This window comes from Dermacentor silvarum, chromosome 3 (genome assembly GCF_013339745.2).
Source record: "Dermacentor silvarum isolate Dsil-2018 chromosome 3, BIME_Dsil_1.4, whole genome shotgun sequence".
Classification (NCBI taxonomy): Eukaryota; Metazoa; Arthropoda; class Arachnida; order Ixodida; family Ixodidae; genus Dermacentor; species Dermacentor silvarum.
The window spans coordinates 5,889,807-5,909,613 of NC_051156.1; the positions used below are offsets into that span (position 1 = coordinate 5,889,807).

Below are 19,807 nucleotides of genomic sequence, written 5' to 3' on the forward strand. Positions count from 1 at the left end.
GCTGGCACCTGGCGTAGCAAGAGGAAAGCTAAGAAACAACCCAATAGTGCGAAACACCGCCCTCTATAAGGAGCCAGCGGCCGTGGCTGAAGATCGTGCCCGAGAGCGTGTCCGTAAGCGCCGGGCTCGAACGGGTGTCCTGAAGAGGACAATGCGGCGAAGCGACGCAAGTAACACGCCAGTAAATGGGACGAGCACAAGATTGCGTATGCGAAATTTCAGAGGGACTTTCTGGCCAGACAAACAATCTGCTCACGGGGCCCAACTTCGGGACCGCAGGCGTGAGCAAGAGCGGTGGGCGGCACGAAGCAACGAAGGCGCCCAGGAGGCTGCCCGTATAAGCGGCTGGCTCGAGCCGAAAGGCCCCCAGCTCGCGAGGCGATTAATGCGGCACGATGACGGAGGTAGCACGCTCGGAAGGCTGATACGTGCGGATGTGCGATTCCACCAAGACTTCGTGGACAAAACGTTTTGCTTCAGTTGTCGTGTGCTAGCAATTGCGGTTTGAAAAAGACATATCGGTGATTGCGAACATTCGGCACGTGACTAAACGGGACAGCGCGATTGCCGTGTTGGTGCGTGTAGCGATTTTTGTGTAGTTCTTTTACTTCTCCGCTGGTAGCCCACATTCACAGAGTGGAATGGCTGCGATTTTTTACTGCTCATACCTTTTTGTAATTCTGGACTGGAAAGGCTGACAGCCCTGCTTGCGACAACTGTGGCTGCGAGAAGACAATGAAGCACCTCCTCTGTGACTGTCCCCGCTACAATGTGCCAAGAAAAGTGCTCGCGACTGCGCTTGAAAAACTGGACAATCGCGCCATCACAGAGGAAAAAGTTTAGGACACTGGTCTAGACGGGCTTCGGCACTTAAGGCCTGAAGGGCTCTTGCTGAAGTTCTTAAGGGCTTGTGAATTGTGCAACCGGCTTTGAACGCTGTAGCGCGTAGGACCGCATTATTGCGCGAATTTTTTACTTTAATGTTTTTTATTTGTTTCTTCTATCACCTTTTGTGCCATTTACCCCTTTCCTCAGTACAGGGTAGCCAGCCGGTATTTACACTGGCTAACCTCCTTGTATTTCTTTTTCTTTCTTTCTCTGTCTCTCTGCACTGGAGAGTGAACACAGGTATGTTGTTTCTCTTTTCAGCTGCGTTTATGATGGTCCAGGTCGGAGAACTACGAATGATGCAAAAGAGACGTAAGAGACAGCATTGCTCGCTCGGAAAGAGGTGGTCGGAAAAAAATAAGGGGGGGGGGCTTGGTGACTAACGACTCTTGCATCCACAGTGTTTACCTCTTAACACAGCCAGTATATATATATATATATATATATATATATATATATATATATATATATATACAGGGTGTTTCAGCGAACACTTTCAAAAATCCTTAAAGGTTGCCTGTGGCGGATAGCACAATTCTAGTTCATGAGCTAGTCTACTCCAAGAGGCGGACATTACTTGCACAGAATATTGAAATGCATAATCGACTAATAAACAAAAAATCACTAATTATTTTTTTAGCTAATTGCCTGATGGCCCATATTGCAATTTACAAATTGAAGCCGTTGAGTTCGCATGGCGGATCCACTTGGAACGAATTCTCGGGATGACTCCAGTTTCGAGATATTAATTGCCGAACTTTGTGGAGAAATGCATTGGTGTTCCAGTTAAGTTCTTAACAAAACGTCGCTTTATGCATTGAAGCAGGAAATTAACTGGAACGCCAATGCATTTCTCCGCAAAGTTCGGGAATTAATATCTCGGAACTGGTGTCATCCCGAGAAATTGTTCCAAGTGGATCCGCCTTGCAAACTCCCGGGCTACAATTTGTAAATTACAATATGGGCCATCATCTAATTAGTTAAAAACTTAAATAGTGATTTTGTGTTAATTAGCCGATTATGCATTTCAATTTTTTGTGCACGTAATGTCCGCCTCTTCAGTAGGCCTGCTCATTAACTAGAATTGGGCTATCTGCCACAGGCAAGCTTTAAGAATTTTTGAATGTGCTCGCTGAAACACCCTGTATATATATATATATATATATATATATATATACACTCCCAGGGTTATTTCTAGCTGTAAAACACAAATACCCCCAAAAGTGGATGGGAAAACGGCTCCGCGGTGGCTCAATGCTGAGAGCATCGCACGCTAAATGCGAAGGCGTGGGTTCGTTCCCCATCTGCCGACAGTTGTTTTTTCATCCATTTTCATTTCCATTAATTTATCATGTCTTTATTTAAATTAGTAAGTACAAGTAATTTCCCCTATGTTGTCCTTGGTATCATTGTTTGTTGGCTTCTTATGATATATATATATATATATATATATATATATATATATATACGGGCTGTCCCTACTGTCTAGACCAATATTTGAAAAACTGAGCGATTGCGTTCCTCCTAGAAATCCTAGTGCACATTGTTCCCATTGCAGTGGAATAGCCGCCAGTAATTATTAAATGCGAAGCATTTCTTCGCGAAAATTTGCTACTTTTATATGACCTACATGACACGCATGTCATGATATTCACGTCATGACATATAATTTGTGTGCGTCGTATACTCTTGTCATAGTATGCGAATTTTGGTACATATCAAGTTAACGAAACCACCATGAGAGCGCAAACACGTAGGCGGCTAGATAGATAGATAGATAGATAGATAGATAGATAGATAGATAGATAGATAGATACTGTCAATTGAAACAGTCGGCTACGTCTTGGTACTCTCATGGTCGTTTCGTTAACTTGGTAGGTACCAAAATTGGCGTAGTATCACAGGAGTGTATGACGAACATTAATGAAAGGTCATGACATAAATGTCATGACATGCGTGTCACGTAGGTCATGAGAAGGACCCAGTGAAAAAGATTACCACTCAAAAACCACTGAAATGATGTTCGGACGTGGCTACTAAATGAACGAAACACTAAAGGAAGCTGGTAGAAATCATAGTCATGAGCATGACTCAGCAAAAATGACAATGACTCAGCGAAAAAAGATAAACATTCAAAAACCACTGAAATGGGTTCGGGCGTGCGTACTAAGGGAAGGAAAAACTAAAGGATGATAGTAGAAGTCATAGCATGATCATGACTGAGCAAAAATGACAATGACCTATTGGGAAAATATTGCCGCGACAACTTGGCCACATTCAAGTTGCGCGCCCTTCGTATTTGACACTGTGCACGCCGTTCCGTGGTGTTGTTCAGCAACAACAGGCAGCGATCTTCGTGGCACGAGCACCCGCTTGGACCCGACTCGCATGCGCCACGCGCACGAGGCAGGACTCGAGAAGAAACAAGACGGTTTGACGCCAGTTTTAGAACGCGAATGCCGGGCATTCTGCACGACCGCAGTTACCTTTAGTCGTTGGCACAGGTTCGCCCTTAATAAATAATGTTGTTTTGTCAACCTGTGTTCCTCAACATCGTTACAATACTAACACTCTAAAACCACTGAAATGGGTTCGGGCGTGGGTGCTAAGTGAAGGAAACACTAAAGAATGGCGGTAGAAGTCATAGTCATGAGCATGACTCAGCAGAAACGTAAATGACTCAGCAAAAAAAGATGAACACTCAAAAGCCACTGAAATGGGTTCTGACGTGGGCACTAAGGGAATGAAACACTAAATGATTGTGGTAGAAGTCATAGTCATGACCATGACTTAGCAAAAATGCAAATGACTCTGCGAAAAAAGACTCACACTCAAAAACCAATGAAATGGATTCGGATGTGGCACGAAGTGAAGGAAAAGCCCAAAGGTTGATGGTCGAAGTCATACCCATGAGCATGACTATGCATTCGCCTTAAGAAGAAGCTACTTTAGCTACTTAGAAGTAGCTAAAGGGAGTCCTGAGGACTCATGAGATGAATGTCTTGTCATGGGTGTCATGTAGGTCATGAAAGAGGCGCTATGTCTTGGTGCTCTCATGGTCGTTTCGTCGACTTGGTACGATCCCCTCACACTGCTTCGCATAACATCGATTCCCACAGGGCGTGGGATCTGCCGACTTTTTTCATTGCTGACATTTAATTGGGTAATTGTAATTAATTATCTAACTCGAGAAGTACTGCCCTAATTATCATAGTGTCAATGAAAAAATTGTAGAGCAACATAAAAAACTCCCGATACAGCTTTTTGTTGCTCAATACGTGCTACATAAAAGTGTTTTTCGGAGCATGAAAGAAGCCTTAAAATACACGCAAAATTGCCGCGAGACCCGCTCGAGACCGAACGAACCCACGTCTTCGCATTAGCGCTGGCTAACACTCCCAAGCTTAGTTCTAGTTGTAAAACATAAATACCACAGAAAGTGGATGGCAAAGCGGCTCCGCGGTAGCTCTATGGTGAGAGCATCGCACGAGTAATGCGTATATATGTATATACATACATACATACATACATACATACATACATACATACATACATACATACATACATACATACATACATACATACATACATACATACATACATAATGACCGAGAGAAAGATTTCAGGGTACTAAGTAATGTTTTTTGTTGCTGCGGAAATATACATGTATATCACTAATTTGACAATAAGAGAAGATTTCAATGATAAATAATTACCTTGCACATACTGTAAGTAACAACCTTGGAAGATGTTTTAAAAAAATGATTTAATTGTTGTTTCTTTGGAAAGTAGCGCAGGGGCACAAAACTGCAGGATGCAGGAACTCTTGATTGGTTGATAGGAGTTTTGAAGGGTTTTATCGTTATTCAAATGAAAACTACTTACCTGATGTGATGCTTAGGATCGTCACGTTGAAAGGCGTGTGACGCGAGGAAGATGGAGGAGACCGTGCGTGATTATGAAACACACAATTATATTAGACGGCACATAGACACAAAAAAACATCTTAAACTAGATCGGGATTGTTCAAAAACAAGGAAAAAACTACGCAGTCTCACGAAGTTGCTGTTGTAGTCCCGAGGATTGGGAGACTCGTAAAGATGGAACACTCGGGGATAGAGTGATGTCCGACGTGGCCAAGTAGAAAAATCAGCACGGGGCAGGAAAAGGTGGGTGGCCCACAGCTCGGTAGACATCGGCAGGCCGCTCCGAGGTCTAGTTCCGGGCAACAACCCGAGGCGTTCTCTGTCCCGAAGACAGACGCCTGGTCAAGTGAACCTCACTCTCGAACGATCTCCTCTGCGCGAGCCCCTTTTTAATTCCCTGCACGAGCCTCCCATGTCTTTCTTTTCCTCTTGTTGAGGACAGCCGCCCTGTCGTCTGCTCTTGCGATCCTTACTTTGTGAGTACTTCTTCACACCTGCCTACAACTCGCTACAACTTCAGTACAGTTTTGCTGGTGTTAAAAAGCTGAATTGAATTCTGGGGTTTTACGTGCCACAACCACGATTTGATTATGAGGCCCGCCGTATATAGTAATTTGCCACGAAGGGGACCATTAACGTGCCCCCAATTCACGGGAGACAGGCGTTTTTGCATTTCGCAAAAACGGTTGGGATTTGATCCAGCGGCCTCAGATGTTAGATAGCTACACGAGAAGTACAATACTGATATTTTTATAAAGTTGTGGTATTTCTAGTGCCGAATTAGCACAGTAGAATATGCCAGATACCATAATGAAGGTCTCCGCATCGTGCGCCGTATATTGCATGTGCATGTGAAAGCGTGTGAGGGTGAGCCGGCGATCGCGGCTCAATAAGGCACACGGAAGGGAGCAGACCGGATAGGAAGCGCGGTCTTCCGGAGGGAAGGCAGGGGGAAGGGGTGCGTTCTAGTCCGAGCGCCCGCGAGCGCGCACATGGGCCGCAAGCATCTGGGGGGCAAGGAATGAACACAAGCGCACGCTGGGTTTTAGCTTTGGTGTACTGGAGGCGTCGCCAATAATACGAAGTGATGAGATGTTATTAAAACCTGTAAATAAACGCTATTAAAAAATATAATCACGCCTAGGCACCAATCTGTGACTCAGCGCTACCGTGACCATGTGAGGAGAATTACGGAACGAAAACTTGGAATTTACCGAACGTCGCAGATAGCACGCGAAGTTGCGCGAAATGATCACTTTTGATGACGGGTGGGTCAATGAATGAACATACTGCTCGAAATGGTGCGATAATGAGCGCTACCACGCCGACAAACGTACGCAGACTAGATGGATGTGGGCGAAAGCGGCAACGGTGGCCGCGGCGGTAGCAAAACGAATGCCAACAACGTGGACATGTGCACAAAAGATTTACCGGCCGCTTTGGCCTTTCCGCCCGCTTGCCGCTTCCCGAGTGTGAACGTTGCCTAAACGTTTTGACAGCGAGTTTCCGCGATCGTCGAGAGAGATGCGGTCATGTTTGCTTGTGCGCGAGCGGCACCATGCTTATTCATTCAGTTAGTATGCCTATGTTCACAAGTTTATACTGCCGATAAAACTACTGTCTTTACTTCCTTTAGATGTCCACTATTTTGTAATCACAATCGATGCTTCGCCTTTCGGGCAAAATTGCGACTTTTCTTTTGATTCATATCAAAGGAGACGCCCACATGATGTGGTGAAGATCGGCTCTACCTGCGCATAATTTTCAGTCTGCTGCATATAGGCCGGGATAGAGATGTCTGTACGTCACTGGGTTCGGGAAAGTGTGCGTCTGTAAGAGGCGCAAGGTTAATGATTGCTTTTTATCTAAGTTTTTGTGAGCGGTAGGGAAATGCCCGCTGCTCTGACGGTAGAATCGGAGAATTTCCTTGTAAGACATCATCCGGTCTCTTCCTGAATGGCGGAGGGATTCAAACGGCTCATCGCACGAGCTTGTCGTGTGGCCACGGATGGCAAGTTCTCGGGTCGCACTGTGAGCAGCTTCGTTTCCCTGAAGGCTGGAGTGCACCGGTGCCCAAACGAGATTCGTCCATCTACGCCGGGTTTGGGTACCCTGGTCAGAATTTGGAGGGCTTCCGGCGAAATGCGCCCTTTCGCAAAATTTCATATGGCTCTCTTTTAGTCGTTGACTATGAATTTGGCGGCTGAGGGAGCGTACGCCAAGGCAATTTCGACTTCCTCCCCTACCTCCGACGAGGTTGTAATGATTGAGCTTGCAGCGATAGTTTGATTTTATTGTTATAGTACAGCCGCTGCCTGGGTGTCTCGATCACTATACTCGGCCGCGTCTACACAGGCGCGTCCTTAAAGTTTGCAAAGCGTTTTTATGAGGATTTTGCTCTTTCCAGCACGTGGTTGCGCAGATGCTGTGGGACGTGTATGTGTTTTCTGAAGTGTGTGGGAATGTTCCGCTTTGGTCCGAATTTGTGTTGTGTGTAACCTCGAGTGATTGGAGAATGTGTTGCCCCATCAGGGACTGCGAGAGTCTCTCCAGCTGGGCAAATATTTGGGCTTCCATGAGCTCATCAAGAGTATTGCGTATTCCTAGAGCCTCAAACCTTTCGTTTGCGGTTCTAATTCGTTGATGTAGAGCTTCTTGTTGGCTCTCGTGATCATGAGGTTAATGTTGGTGCGTTCATCACTCTTTAGTTGCAGGAATGGGGTAGCGTACACTATTCTGCTTATGACAAAAGCCTGCACCAATCTAGTAGATTAGTTATTTTCATGCCGTGATGTCTGTTGGAGACGCGCGAAATGAGTCTTGTAGCTTGATGCACGAGTGAGTCTAGTGTCCTTATTACTTCATTGTTGTGTCCATTAGCTTGTATTCTGAGTCGAGGGATCCTGATGCTCGGTACTATTGGGATGTTCTGTCCGGTAGCCAATATTGAGCGTGATTTGACGGTGCGGGGTGACAGTTTTCCTGCCTCTGCATGCGGTTCTCTACAGTCGTAACTGAATTTTTCGAGTAGCAGACAAGTTCTTTAGGTGTTGCGTATTCTATGACTACTTTGATCACGCTTTGCAAGGTTACTTGGATTTCTCCGTCACTCATTCCTGTATCTGTATATTCGGATTCGTCCACGTTCGCTCTTTGCTCCGACAATTCCATATTTTCTTAATTACGGCTAATATTTTCTCACAGGAAAGTTTGTCGACACTCTAGCAGACGCAAAAGAAAAGATTCATCCTATAATTTTTTTTCGTAAATAGATAACGACTCGTGTGATAATTTATTGTTTTTTTAAGTCCTGTGCGATACTTAGGAAACATTTATGTTTGTCTGTTGTATTTTATACTTTTTAAATGTAAAACTAATAGTCAGCCACTTAGTTATTCTCTCGCGCAGGAATAATTATGTGCCTCCGAGTCCGTCTGATCCAAATTTATTTTCCTTTGATGGGTTCACAAGGCTGCAGGGAATACTTAAACTCTGAACTCTGTTACGGTGAAAACAGCAGAAATAGTGGCTAATAAGGCATTCAGGCTTCTCGAAAGCAGCTTCTTTGCTCTGGAAACAATCTGTTCGTTCTTCACAGCATTGGCCTCTGTTAGCTCCGAAATACATGCACATATGCCAGTACTCTTGTTGCCACCGTAGCACACAGCATGGTACACGAAATGAGATGCATCATGTGTGTGTGATAGTGCAGTTGCTGGCGGAACCCGCCTCCCAATACCACACTGCAGCTGTTCGCCCACCACCGCCACAGGTAGACGAACTGATAGTTAGACCAGCTGGTACTTGACTACCATAGGTATTCGAAAAAACTGCACAGGCTGGCTCCACAGGTAGCACACAACCGACTAACACGAGTAGCTGAACGTATAGGTTGACGAGGCGTAGTATTGACTAGGCTTAACACGCTGCCCAAATAAACCCTTGCATACTGTTGTAAGAAATTGTTTGACTAGGTGTAGTAGTAACTATGAGTATGAATAGAGGTTAATCTTTCGTAAACCAGGAATACTATTTCATAACTCGTGGTAGTTTGTCAGTGCAAGAACCATGGGACATCTGTAGTTTCTAGGTTTTACTGTATATCTGTTTCCCACCACCAAGGCACCCGTAATCTAAATGTGTATGGTTTTCACTCCCCGATGCTGCACAGCCCCGAAATATAGCCACTGTTGTCAGCGCACTCGAAGTGGGAAATGCACCACAGCAAAGTGCACAAGGCGCAGGTTCTTTCAACCCACTCTTCCACAATCACGAATATTGCCGTCAAATATGCCCTCAGTTATGTCGTCAGCAACAATTCAACTTGATCACTCATGTTTTAAGCTACGCACTTTGTGCACAGATAAAGCAAAGCTGCCGCATTCCGCGCAGGTTTGACCCATCACTTTTGTAGGTACCCGTGCCCGAAACGCAGTCCATGGCAATGGTACTGCGCTGCTTGGATAGAGGTCAGGGGTTCGATGTGGCCGCGGTGGTCGCATTTCGATGGAGGAGAAATGCAAAAACGATTGCATAGTTCCACGTTAATTAACGCCAGGTGATCAAAATTAAGGAGGTAAGGGAGGTCCATAGAGCTTGAATGGCAGATCAGCTCTGGGCCCCGACGGCATAACGAACAGGCTCTTGAGGAATCTGTATGATAAGTCATAAGCGTTATCATCAGGGAAATAAATAAGGTTTGGAAAGAGGGCATAGTCCCGGAATCATGGAAGCAGGTGACGGTAATTCTCATTTCCAAACTCGGAAAATCGCCTAGCCTGGATAATCTCCGCCAAATTTCACTCACCTTATGCTTAGGCAAAGTGTCAGAACACGCTATACATTACAGAATATCCAGGCACATAAAGCATGAGGAAGTGTTCCCGTACAACATGGTTGGATTTCGGCCTTTACTCTCCGCTAGGATGTAATGCTTCCGCTAAAGACTCAGGTTATTAACAATAGAAGCAGGGACGTGAGAGGCATATTGGACTTAGATTTGTCTAACGCACTCGATACAGTCGCTCACGACTTCATTCTCAAGAAAATCGCTGCGCTAAACCTGGGGGTAGATTTTTTACCTTTGGGGAATCCTTCCTCAGGGGCAGGAAGGCGGCTATCAGAGTAGGACAATCGACATCGGAGCCATTTGAGATCGGACGCAGAGGTACCCCTCAGGGTGCGGTGATTTGCCCCCTTCTATTCAACATTACAATGCACAGGCTTTCCAAGAGATTATCAGCTGTACAGAGTGTGGAACACGTGGTCTACGCTGACAATATCACAATTTGGTGCCCGGGAGGTTCGGAGGCGGCCGTGGAGCAGGCGCTCCAGGAAGGCCTATACGTTAAACAGTCCTTCCTTGACGGAACGGGACTTGAGCTCTCCCCGAATAAATCCGAACATTTACTGTGCAGGAGGTCGAGACAGGGGGTTCGAGGGTTAACACCTCTAGACCAGATTCCTATTAATGTTTATATGAGGAATGGTCAGAAGATCCCCAGGGTCGACTCGATCAGAATCCTCGGGCGGCTGCTTGACTCCAGAGGTTGTAATGCCATGGCCATTGCTCACTTCACGTTGAAAACTGGAAGCATTCTTAGACTGATCATGAGAGTCTCCAATAAGAAAGGAGGGATGGGTGAGGACAACCTGCTTAGGGCGCATCACTCATTCCTCATGAGCCACGTCAATTATGTTGTTTCAGCCTTACATTGGACAAAAACGGAGAGGGACAAACTTGACTGCAGATGTGGAAAAGCATCAAGAAAGTGTTGGACATCACTATTACAGTTTCAGCCCCATATGTTAGCCCCGGTAGAATGCAATGATTGTAGACTTACCTAATTTATAACATGGATATGATACATCGTAGAATATCCCTTCCTGAAACCATCCTGCTCTCTTGGTTGACTGAAGTCAAGTGCTGCCCTGATTCTATTCAAAATTATATTGATGAATATTTTATTCAATACTAAAAGCAAGCTAATGGGTCTATAATTCTTCAGTTATTTAACGTCTTCCTTCTTATGAATGAGTATAATGTTGGCGTTCTTCCAGCTCTCTGGTACACTTGAAGACGTGAGGCATTGCGTATAAAGGGCCGCAATCTTTTAAAGCATGATACCTCCTTCATCTTTGATTAAATCGACTGTTATTCAATCTTATCCAGCAGCTGTCCCCCTGGTCATGGGGACAAAAACAGCAAATTATTGAGGACCTTAACCGAGAAAGTGTAAGAGTGGGATTGGAGATAAATATGCAGAAGATAAACATAATATTTAATATCCTGGCAATGGAACAAGAATTCAGGATCGGCTGTCAGCCTGTGGAGTCTGTAAAGCAGTACGTTTATCTGGGTCAATTACTGACAGGGGATCCTGATCACGAGAAAGAAATTTACAGAAGAATAAAATTGGGTTGGAGTGCACACGGAAGGCATTGCCAAATCCTGACTGCGAGCTTAGCACTGTCGTTCAAAAGAAAAGTGTACCATCATTCCATTGTACCGGTGCTAACATATGGTGCAGAAACTTGGAGGTTTGCAGAAACGAAAAATATTAGGCCTGACCTCAAGAGACAGGAAGATAGTAGTGTGGATGAGAGAGCAAGCGGGGATAACCGATATTCTAGTTGACATTAACAGGGGGAAATGGAACTGGGCAGGCCATCTAATGCGCAGGATGGATAACCGGTGGACCATTAGAGTTACAGTATGGATACCAAGAGAAAGGAAGTGCAGTCGAGGACGGCAGAAAATTAGGTGGGGCGATGAAGTTAGGAAATTTGCAGGCGCAAGTTGGAATAAGCTAAAGCAAGACAGATGTAATTGGAGCGCACAGGGAGAGTCCTTCGTCCTGCAGGGGAAATAAATATAGGCTGATGATGATGATGATTATAGTAAGCACGAAGAAACTCATGCAGCCGGGGGTGCACAGCACTACCCTTGAGCTGATTGAGGCACAACGATCTGCACAGGTTGTGAGGCTTTCGGGCTCTCAGGCCGGCCGACGTCTTCTGGAGGCAGCGGGTCTTCAACTTAGCTTCAGCCGGGAGGAGATGATCCAACTTGACGTTACGGTCAGAGGTACCTACGTCGTTGATTAATTTCCTTGAAACGTACATCCGCAGCCCAATAAGGGAAGGCGAGTAGTGGGAGCTAAGGCGTTTTCAAAGAACACTTCAGGCATTGAATCCTTTGTGGATGCCGCCCAGTATGGTTGCGCGGATAAATTCACAGTCTCTGCGGTTAACGACAGGGGTGAACTTCTCTCCGAGGCTTCGGTAAGGACTAACATTGTTGATATGGTTGAGCAGGTTGCCGTCGCAATTGCGATGCTTGATCCCAAAAGATCGATTATTTACACGGACTCCCGCGTGGCGGTCAGGGCTTTCGCCTCGGGCCTCGTAGCAGAAGAAGCGGCAGCGCTTCTAGAAAAGAAAATACATACAGACTGTCCACCACATTATTTGTTTCCCAGCTCACATGGGAGAAGACGTGGTGCCGGGTCGTCTGAAACCCATTGAGATTGCTCACCGCCATGCGCGAGAACTCACTTCCGCGACGGACGTGGGACCTCTGCTGGTTCGGATACTATTGGGCATAGTGACCCTCTACTTACGTTTCATGAAATAACGGCACATTACAGAGTGGAGCGGCTACGTTTTGAACCCCGCCATCCCAAATTCAGTAGAGCACAGCCCCGTACGCTGAGGATGCTTCAGACGAGTTCGTACCCATCGAGAGGCTTCCTGAGTAGACTCCACACAGACAGATCCTCATTGTCCTGATAGCGGGGAAGATCTGTACTTTAGCCCACATGCTCTGGCAATGCCCTTTGTTACATGACGTCAACAGCAGCAGGACTGGGAGAAGGCCATCACAAGCACTAAACAGGAAGATCAGTCTAAGGCGGTCCAGAGGGCCTGTGAGATAGCAGAGAGGCAGGACATCCCGGCTCCAACCTGAGATTAGCCAACAGCTAACCAGGGGTCCTCTCTGGAGCTCCAACGGCTGGCTCTTCGGGACCTTAATAATGTTCCTTGTCTGTCTGTCTGTCCCACTAAGGCGTGCCTCATATTCAGATCGTGGTTTTGAGTTTGAGTTTGAGTTTGAGTTTGAGTTTATTTAATCACATGGTACATGAGAAATGTGCATTTGTGGTTGGGTATGACGGGAAAAAAGCTGCATAGAAGCAGCTTGAGGAGCCCCATCACCCCTAAAATAAAACAAAAACAACAAGCACAGGCAGCAGAAAACAACGATACATAAAAATACATATACATATGTGGTCTTTCACAGGAAATTGCGTAAAAAAATTACATAGCACGAAAACCATATGCTCTATAATTGTTGAAATAAACACGTCATTTCATATAACTCTGTTATTGTTAAAGTACTCAAGTTCTCAATTCCAAAATCAAAAAAGATGGCTGACTAATGGAGTAGCACACGAGGAATAAGGATTATAAACAGGGATAAGGTGCCTCAGAAAGGCTGGCCAACGTTTCGATAGGAGGACCTATCTTCGTCAAAGGCGGCCTCGTCATCCTCGGCGGGTTAGTTTTAAAGGGTTAGTGGAGTGACGTCACGTCGATGTCCGCTGTGGCTGGCTGTAAAGGGAGAAACTGAAAAGAAAATGAGCGCTGGTGCTTGACTGGCTAGGCGCGGTTTCTAAGACGAGGGGACAAGAGCGGGAGAGCGAGAAAGTGGCAAAAAAATTATAAAAAAGAAAAAAAAAACGTCAGACGGGGTTGGGGGAGCGAGAGGCGAGTGTTTGGAGGAGTCGTGGTCGGCGTGCGTTTGGGGTCCCTGAAGAGCCGGTCAGTGTGCAGGTCACAATACGAGTTGAAAGCATGACTTGAGTAGCGTAGCATCAAGGCATCGGGTAATTTTGTGGTTGACAGGGAGCAGCTTGGTCCGTCAAGGGACGTTAGCCTCACTAGTTCGCCCTAGGCGTCGTCGCGGCGGTATACAGAATTGGCGAGACCTTGTGTGGTCAAGGCGCCGAAAAAGGTATCCTGGCGCCTGGGATTTTGGACTGTCTCGGTGTGGATCTTGTGTGGAGAAAAAAAAAAACCGGCGCAGGAGCGTGACAGTGTAGACAGGTGTACCTGGAAAAGCGCTCGTATGGTTGATCAATGCGTAAAAGCATGGAGGACGATAATAAATTGAATGGTAGGGGAGATGCAGGGAAGAACTGGAAATGGAAGAATAGGTGAGGTTGAGGGGAAAAAGAAAAAAAAAGGAAAAGAAGAAAAAAAAACTGATACAAAAAACGGCACATGAGAGTGACAGCGGAAGAAATATAATTTGAAACATGAACACTGAGGGGACAGGTGTACCTCGAAAACCGTTCGTGTGGTTTATCAATGAGTAAAAGCATGGAGGAGGATAATAAATTGAGTGGTAGGGGAGATGCAGTGAAGAACTGGAAATGGAAGAATAGGTGAGGTTGAGCATCGAGATTAGCTGGAGGTTTAACTTGTTTTGCGCCTTTGTTAATGGTATGACAATTTAAGGTTTATGTTACTGCTTTTAGCGATTCTAAGTTGCCACGCGATAAATTCATCCCCGTGGGGTGCAGGCATTTAAACTTGTGTATGAGGTATGATTCTGTATATTTTCTCTCGCGAGGTGAACGAAAATTTGTTTGTAGTATATAGTGTCTTGCTTCATCAAATATATGGCCGTGCTCATTGAAGTGGCTGGCTACTGCTTAGGTAAATTGTGTTTTGTATCTGCGCGATGGCCGTTGAGTCTCGTGTGCATTTCTTGTCCAGTCTCATCTATGTATTGCTTGTTACAAGCGGCACATTCTAGACAATAGACTACGTTGCTTGACGTGCAGGTGAAATTCGAAGTTACCTTGTGAATGCAATCTGACGCTGTACTTTTTACTGTAGTAGTAGATTGAATATGTTTGCATGTGGAACACCTGGAGCAGCCACAGGGACCGGATGTTGGCTTCGTCTTTGTCCTTAGTTTGGCGTGTACAAGAATGTCCTTGAAATTACTGTTCCGTCTGTAGGCTACTCTGGGCGGGTCGGGAAAGATCTTATTAAGTTTCTGGTTGCTGGTGAGAATTGGGTGGTATTTCCTGAGGATATTGTTCACGTTGGGGAGTGCGTTTGAGAATTTAGTAGTAAGAAGAGGCGTTGTTGTCCTTGTGACCTTAGGGCGGGGTTTGAGGACCTTGGCTCGATCAAGCTTGGTTGCAGCGGTGTAGGCTTTCTGAAGGGCAGTGTTCGGGTAGTTCCTGCTTGATAGGGTTTCCTTAAGGTGATCGAGTCTGTCTATGTAGTCATGGTTTTCAACGCAAATGCGACGAAGTCGTGTGGCTTGGCCTTTAAAGATACCTTGTTTGCAATGTCTGGGATGGTGGCTTGTATAATCTAGGTACTGTTGTTTATCTAAAGGTTTTCTATACAGCGTTGTCTTTAGTGTCCCATTATCAATATATATTGTTGTGTCCAGAAAGTTTACTGCGCTCATTTGAAGATTCCAATGTGAATTTTATTGTTGTGTGAAAAGAATTTAGGAAAGTTACAAATTTATCTAAACTTTCCTGACCATGTTCCCATATTACGAATATATCGTCTATGTATCGTAGGTATGTGTGGGGCTTGTGGGTGCAACGAGATAGGAAATCCGTTGCTAGAGTACCCATAAATATGTTGGCGCAGGTTGGTGCAAAAGGTGTGCCCATACTTGTCCCATGTATTTTTAGATAGTAATTTTCCTCAAATTCGAAGTAATTATATGTCAGAACTAGTTCAAGAAGAGACAAGTATACTTCAATAGAGTGTTGTGCATTGTGTTTGGACAGCGTTTCTATTATCGAGTTTAAACCATCAGGGATTGGAATGTTGGTGTACAGGGCCGTGACGTCTAGTGTTGCGAGAATTATATTTTGCGGTAGTGTGCCTTTTGTATTAATGTCCTCTATAATTCTGAGTAGATGGGGGGTATCTTGTACAAATGACGCAAGTATTCTCGGAAAGTCACCAAGGAAGTGGTTAAGAAATGTGGAGAGGCTTTCTGTTGGGGTGTTGTTCGATACTATCGGACGCCCTGGGATGTTAGCGGTGTGAAGTTCCGTGGGTGGAATTTTATGAATTTTCGGAAGGAGGTAGAAGCGTCCTGCAGCTTTGTTGCTTGGTTTAAGAAATTTGAATTCTGACGGTGTTATCAATTCATCATCCAAAAGTGATTTCAGCCTGTTGGTAATTTTCAGTGTGTATGGTAACGTCGGATCATTGTCTAGCTTACGGTAATGTTCAGGGTTGTTTAGCTGTCTGTAAGCCTCGTGCTTGTACTTATCTATCGGCCAAATAACTATACTTCCACCCTTAACTGCTTCCTTAATGACAATGTCGTTCCGGCAACTAAGATTTGAAATGATACGATTCTCTAGATGAAGTTGTGTTTTTAGGTCGCTTAGCTGTCTTGGATTGGCTTATAGTTTCTTTAGTAACAGTTTTGAGGTATAGGTCGAGTTCTATGGCTTGTTCTGGTTCAGGAGTCCAAGTAGATTGGGCTCTAAGTGGGGTCGTCCCTGATGTTTGGTGCGTTGTTGTCGGCGAAAAAATTTCTTATCCACATTCGTCGGGAAAACTTCCGAAAGATCCTTGTGAAGCTCAAATTCATTTATTGTGTTGTTCGTGGGACAAAAGTTTAGGCCCTTGCTAAGTACGTCTATTTCTTCCCTACCTAATGTTTTTGAAATATCTACAACATTAGACTGATTTAATTTTGGGGAGCCTTCAGCCACGTCTGCTATTTGTTTCAGCATGCCTCACTTAGTTCCACCTCCGTTTCTGTTTGAGTCTTTGCGTGTGCAGGCGAGCGTGTGGGTGTCTGTGTGAATGTTTCGGTTATGGATTTTGTGTTGTCTGTGACAGTTGTGTCTGTTTGTACTGCCATTGCGTGTGCAGGCGAGCGTGTGGGTGTCTGTGTCAATGCTTCGGTTATGGATTTTGTGTTGTCTGTAAGAGTTGTGTCTGTTTGTACTGCCAGTACAAGTACCTGAAGAAATACTTTCCACCAGGACCACACGCGCCGTACATAAGACATTTGAGCGGGGCGCAAACATCAGATATTCTTCCATTAGTTTGTGATTCACCAGTGGACACCACACACTTCATCATCAATGTAGGCACTAACAACCTCAACACAGACAACGCCACGGAAACGATCGAGTCCATGAACGACGTAATACGCACCATACAAACAGCTCGCCCAAACGCACACATAACCGTGACAACGGTTGCTCCCCGCCTACAAAACAAACACCGACCACTAATCCACCAAACTAACAAGCTCATGAAACACAATGAGGAAATCAACAAACTCTACTCGTTAATCTTTAACTTAGAACAGGTCCACAAGAACGTCGACACAATGCACCACGCAGAAATACACGAAGCACCGCATGAACACCTAGCTTGGGATGGCTTCCATCTTAACCGCAGAGGAATACATCTAGCTTCTGAACACATCAAATCCTTTATTAAGGACAAGTACAGAAAAACACTCTGTAAATCTAACCCTACCGACAGTGCCACCCCGCACAACACAACTGCAACAGTCACTTCGGGCACACAGACAACTCATTGTGAAACGAGCCACCGCGCACATGTTATTCCAAAGACGAAATCAACGGCAGTGCAAACAGACACAACTGTTACAGACAACACGAAATCCATAACCGACGCATTCACACAGACACACACACGCTCGCCTGCACACGCAACGGCAGTACAAACAGACACAACTGTTACAGACAACACAAAATCCGTAACCGAAGCATTCACACAGACACCCACACGTTCGCCTGCACACGCAATGGCAGTACAAACAGACACAACTGTCACAGACAACACAAAATCCATAACCGAAGCATTCACACAGACACCCACACGCTCGCCTGCACACGCAATGGCAGTACAAACAGACACAACTGTCACAGACAACACAAAATCCATAACCGAAACATTCACACAGACACCCACACGCTCGCCTGCACACGCAAAGACTCAAACAGAAACAGAGGTGGAACTAAGTGAGGCATGCGGAAACAAACCTGCCAAACAGAAGCAAACGACACGCAGATCTACCCGCCAGAAGGCAAATAAATGGCAGTCATTGCAAGTTAATAACCACTCTCAGCCACGCAGTACAGAATTTCTGCAGGCCAGAAAACTTACCAAGAAACGTGTGAGTTACACTTTTCATCTGAAAACGTACACAGACTGCACACAGAACAATATAATCCCCAAGGGACTAACCCTGAAGGCTATACCAGCTCTAGGAACACTCCCACCCCTATCATCGTGCAAACTGGCAGATAACATTAAACAATGCCTCCTTCTCACTTTTGAATATACTCACGGAACACTGCGAAGAACAACTGGAAAGTTTTAGCCATAGACTTCAGAACATAGCCCTGACACCGGATGAGACGAAAGATTTAGAGCAGTACCACGAAGCACAGTCTCGAAAACTGGTTCAAAAACAGAGGAAGAAAGCGAACTTCAATCAGAAAACAACCTTCCAGGCAAACGGCTACCTCACGCCAACAAAATGGAGCTCGAATCTACAAATAGCAGACGTGGCTGAAGGCTCCCCAAAATTAAATCAGTCTAATGTTGTAGATATTTCAAAAACATTAAGTAGGGAAGAAATAGACGTACTTAGCAAGGGCCTAAACTTTTCTCCCACGAACAACACAATAAATGAATTTGAGCTTCACAAGGATCTTTCGGAATTTTCCCGACGAATGCAGATAAGACATTTTTTCGCCGACAACAACGCACCAGTCACCGGGACGACCCCACTTAGAGCCCAATCTACTTGGACTCCTGAACCAGAACAAGCCATAGAACTCGACCTATACCTCAAAACTGTCACTAAAGAAATTATAAGCCAATCCAAGACAGCTAAGCGACCTAAAAACATAACTTCATCAGAGAATCGTATCATTTCAAATCTTAGTTGCCGGAACGACATTGTCATTAAGGAAGCAGATAAGGGTGGAAGTATAGTTATTTGGCCGATAGATAAGTACAAGCACGCGGCTTACAGACATCTAAACAACCCTGAACATTACCGTAAGCTAGACAATGATCCGACGTTACCATACACACTGAAAATTACCAACAGGCTGAAATCACTTTTGGATGATGAATTGATAACACCATCAAAATTCAAATTTTTTAAACCAAGCAACAAAGCTGCAGGACGCTTCTACCTCCTTCCGAAAATTCATAAAATTCCACCCACGGAACTTCACACCGCTAACATCCCAGGGCGTCCGATAGTATCGAACAACAACACCCCAACAGAAAGCCTCTCCACATTTCTTAACCACTTCCTTGGTGACTTTCCGAAAACACTTGCGTCATTTGTACAAGATACCCCCCATCTACTCAGAATTATAGAGGACATTAATACAAAAGGCACACTACCGCAAAACATAATCCTCGCAACACTATACGTCACGGCCCTGTACACCAACATTCCAATCCCTGATGGTTTAAACTCGATAATAGAAACGCTGTCCAAACACAATGCACAACACTCTATTGAAGTATACTTGTCTCTTCTTGAACTAGTTCTGACATATAATTACTTCGAATTTGAGGAAAATTACTATCTACAAATACATGGGACAAGTATGGGAACACCTTTTGCTCGAACCTACGCCAACATATTTATGGGTACTCTAGAAACGGATTTCCTATCTCGTTGCACCCACAAGCCCCACACATACCTACGATACATAGACGATATATTCATAATATGGGAACATGGTCAGGAAAGTTTAGATACATTTGTAACTTTCCTAAATTCTTTTCACACAACAATAAAATTCACATTGGAATCTTCAAATGAGCGCATAAACTTTCTGAGCACAACAATATATATTGATAATGGGACACTAAAGACAACGCTGTATAGAAAACCTTTTGATAAACAACAGTACCTAGAT

The 19,807-nt window shown here is 44.9% G+C and overlaps 1 long non-coding RNA gene across 1 annotated transcript in view; it reads left to right on the top strand.

Annotated features, from left to right (window-relative positions):
• The window catches only part of LOC125943722 (uncharacterized), a 44,454-nt gene that overhangs the window by 19,556 nt on the left and 5,091 nt on the right, over nucleotides 1–19,807 (top strand). Inside the window, exon 2 of the long non-coding RNA XR_007465855.1 lies at nucleotides 1,150–1,200. This is a non-coding gene — a long non-coding RNA (uncharacterized LOC125943722). The remainder of the gene's footprint in view (nucleotides 1–1,149; nucleotides 1,201–19,807) is intronic.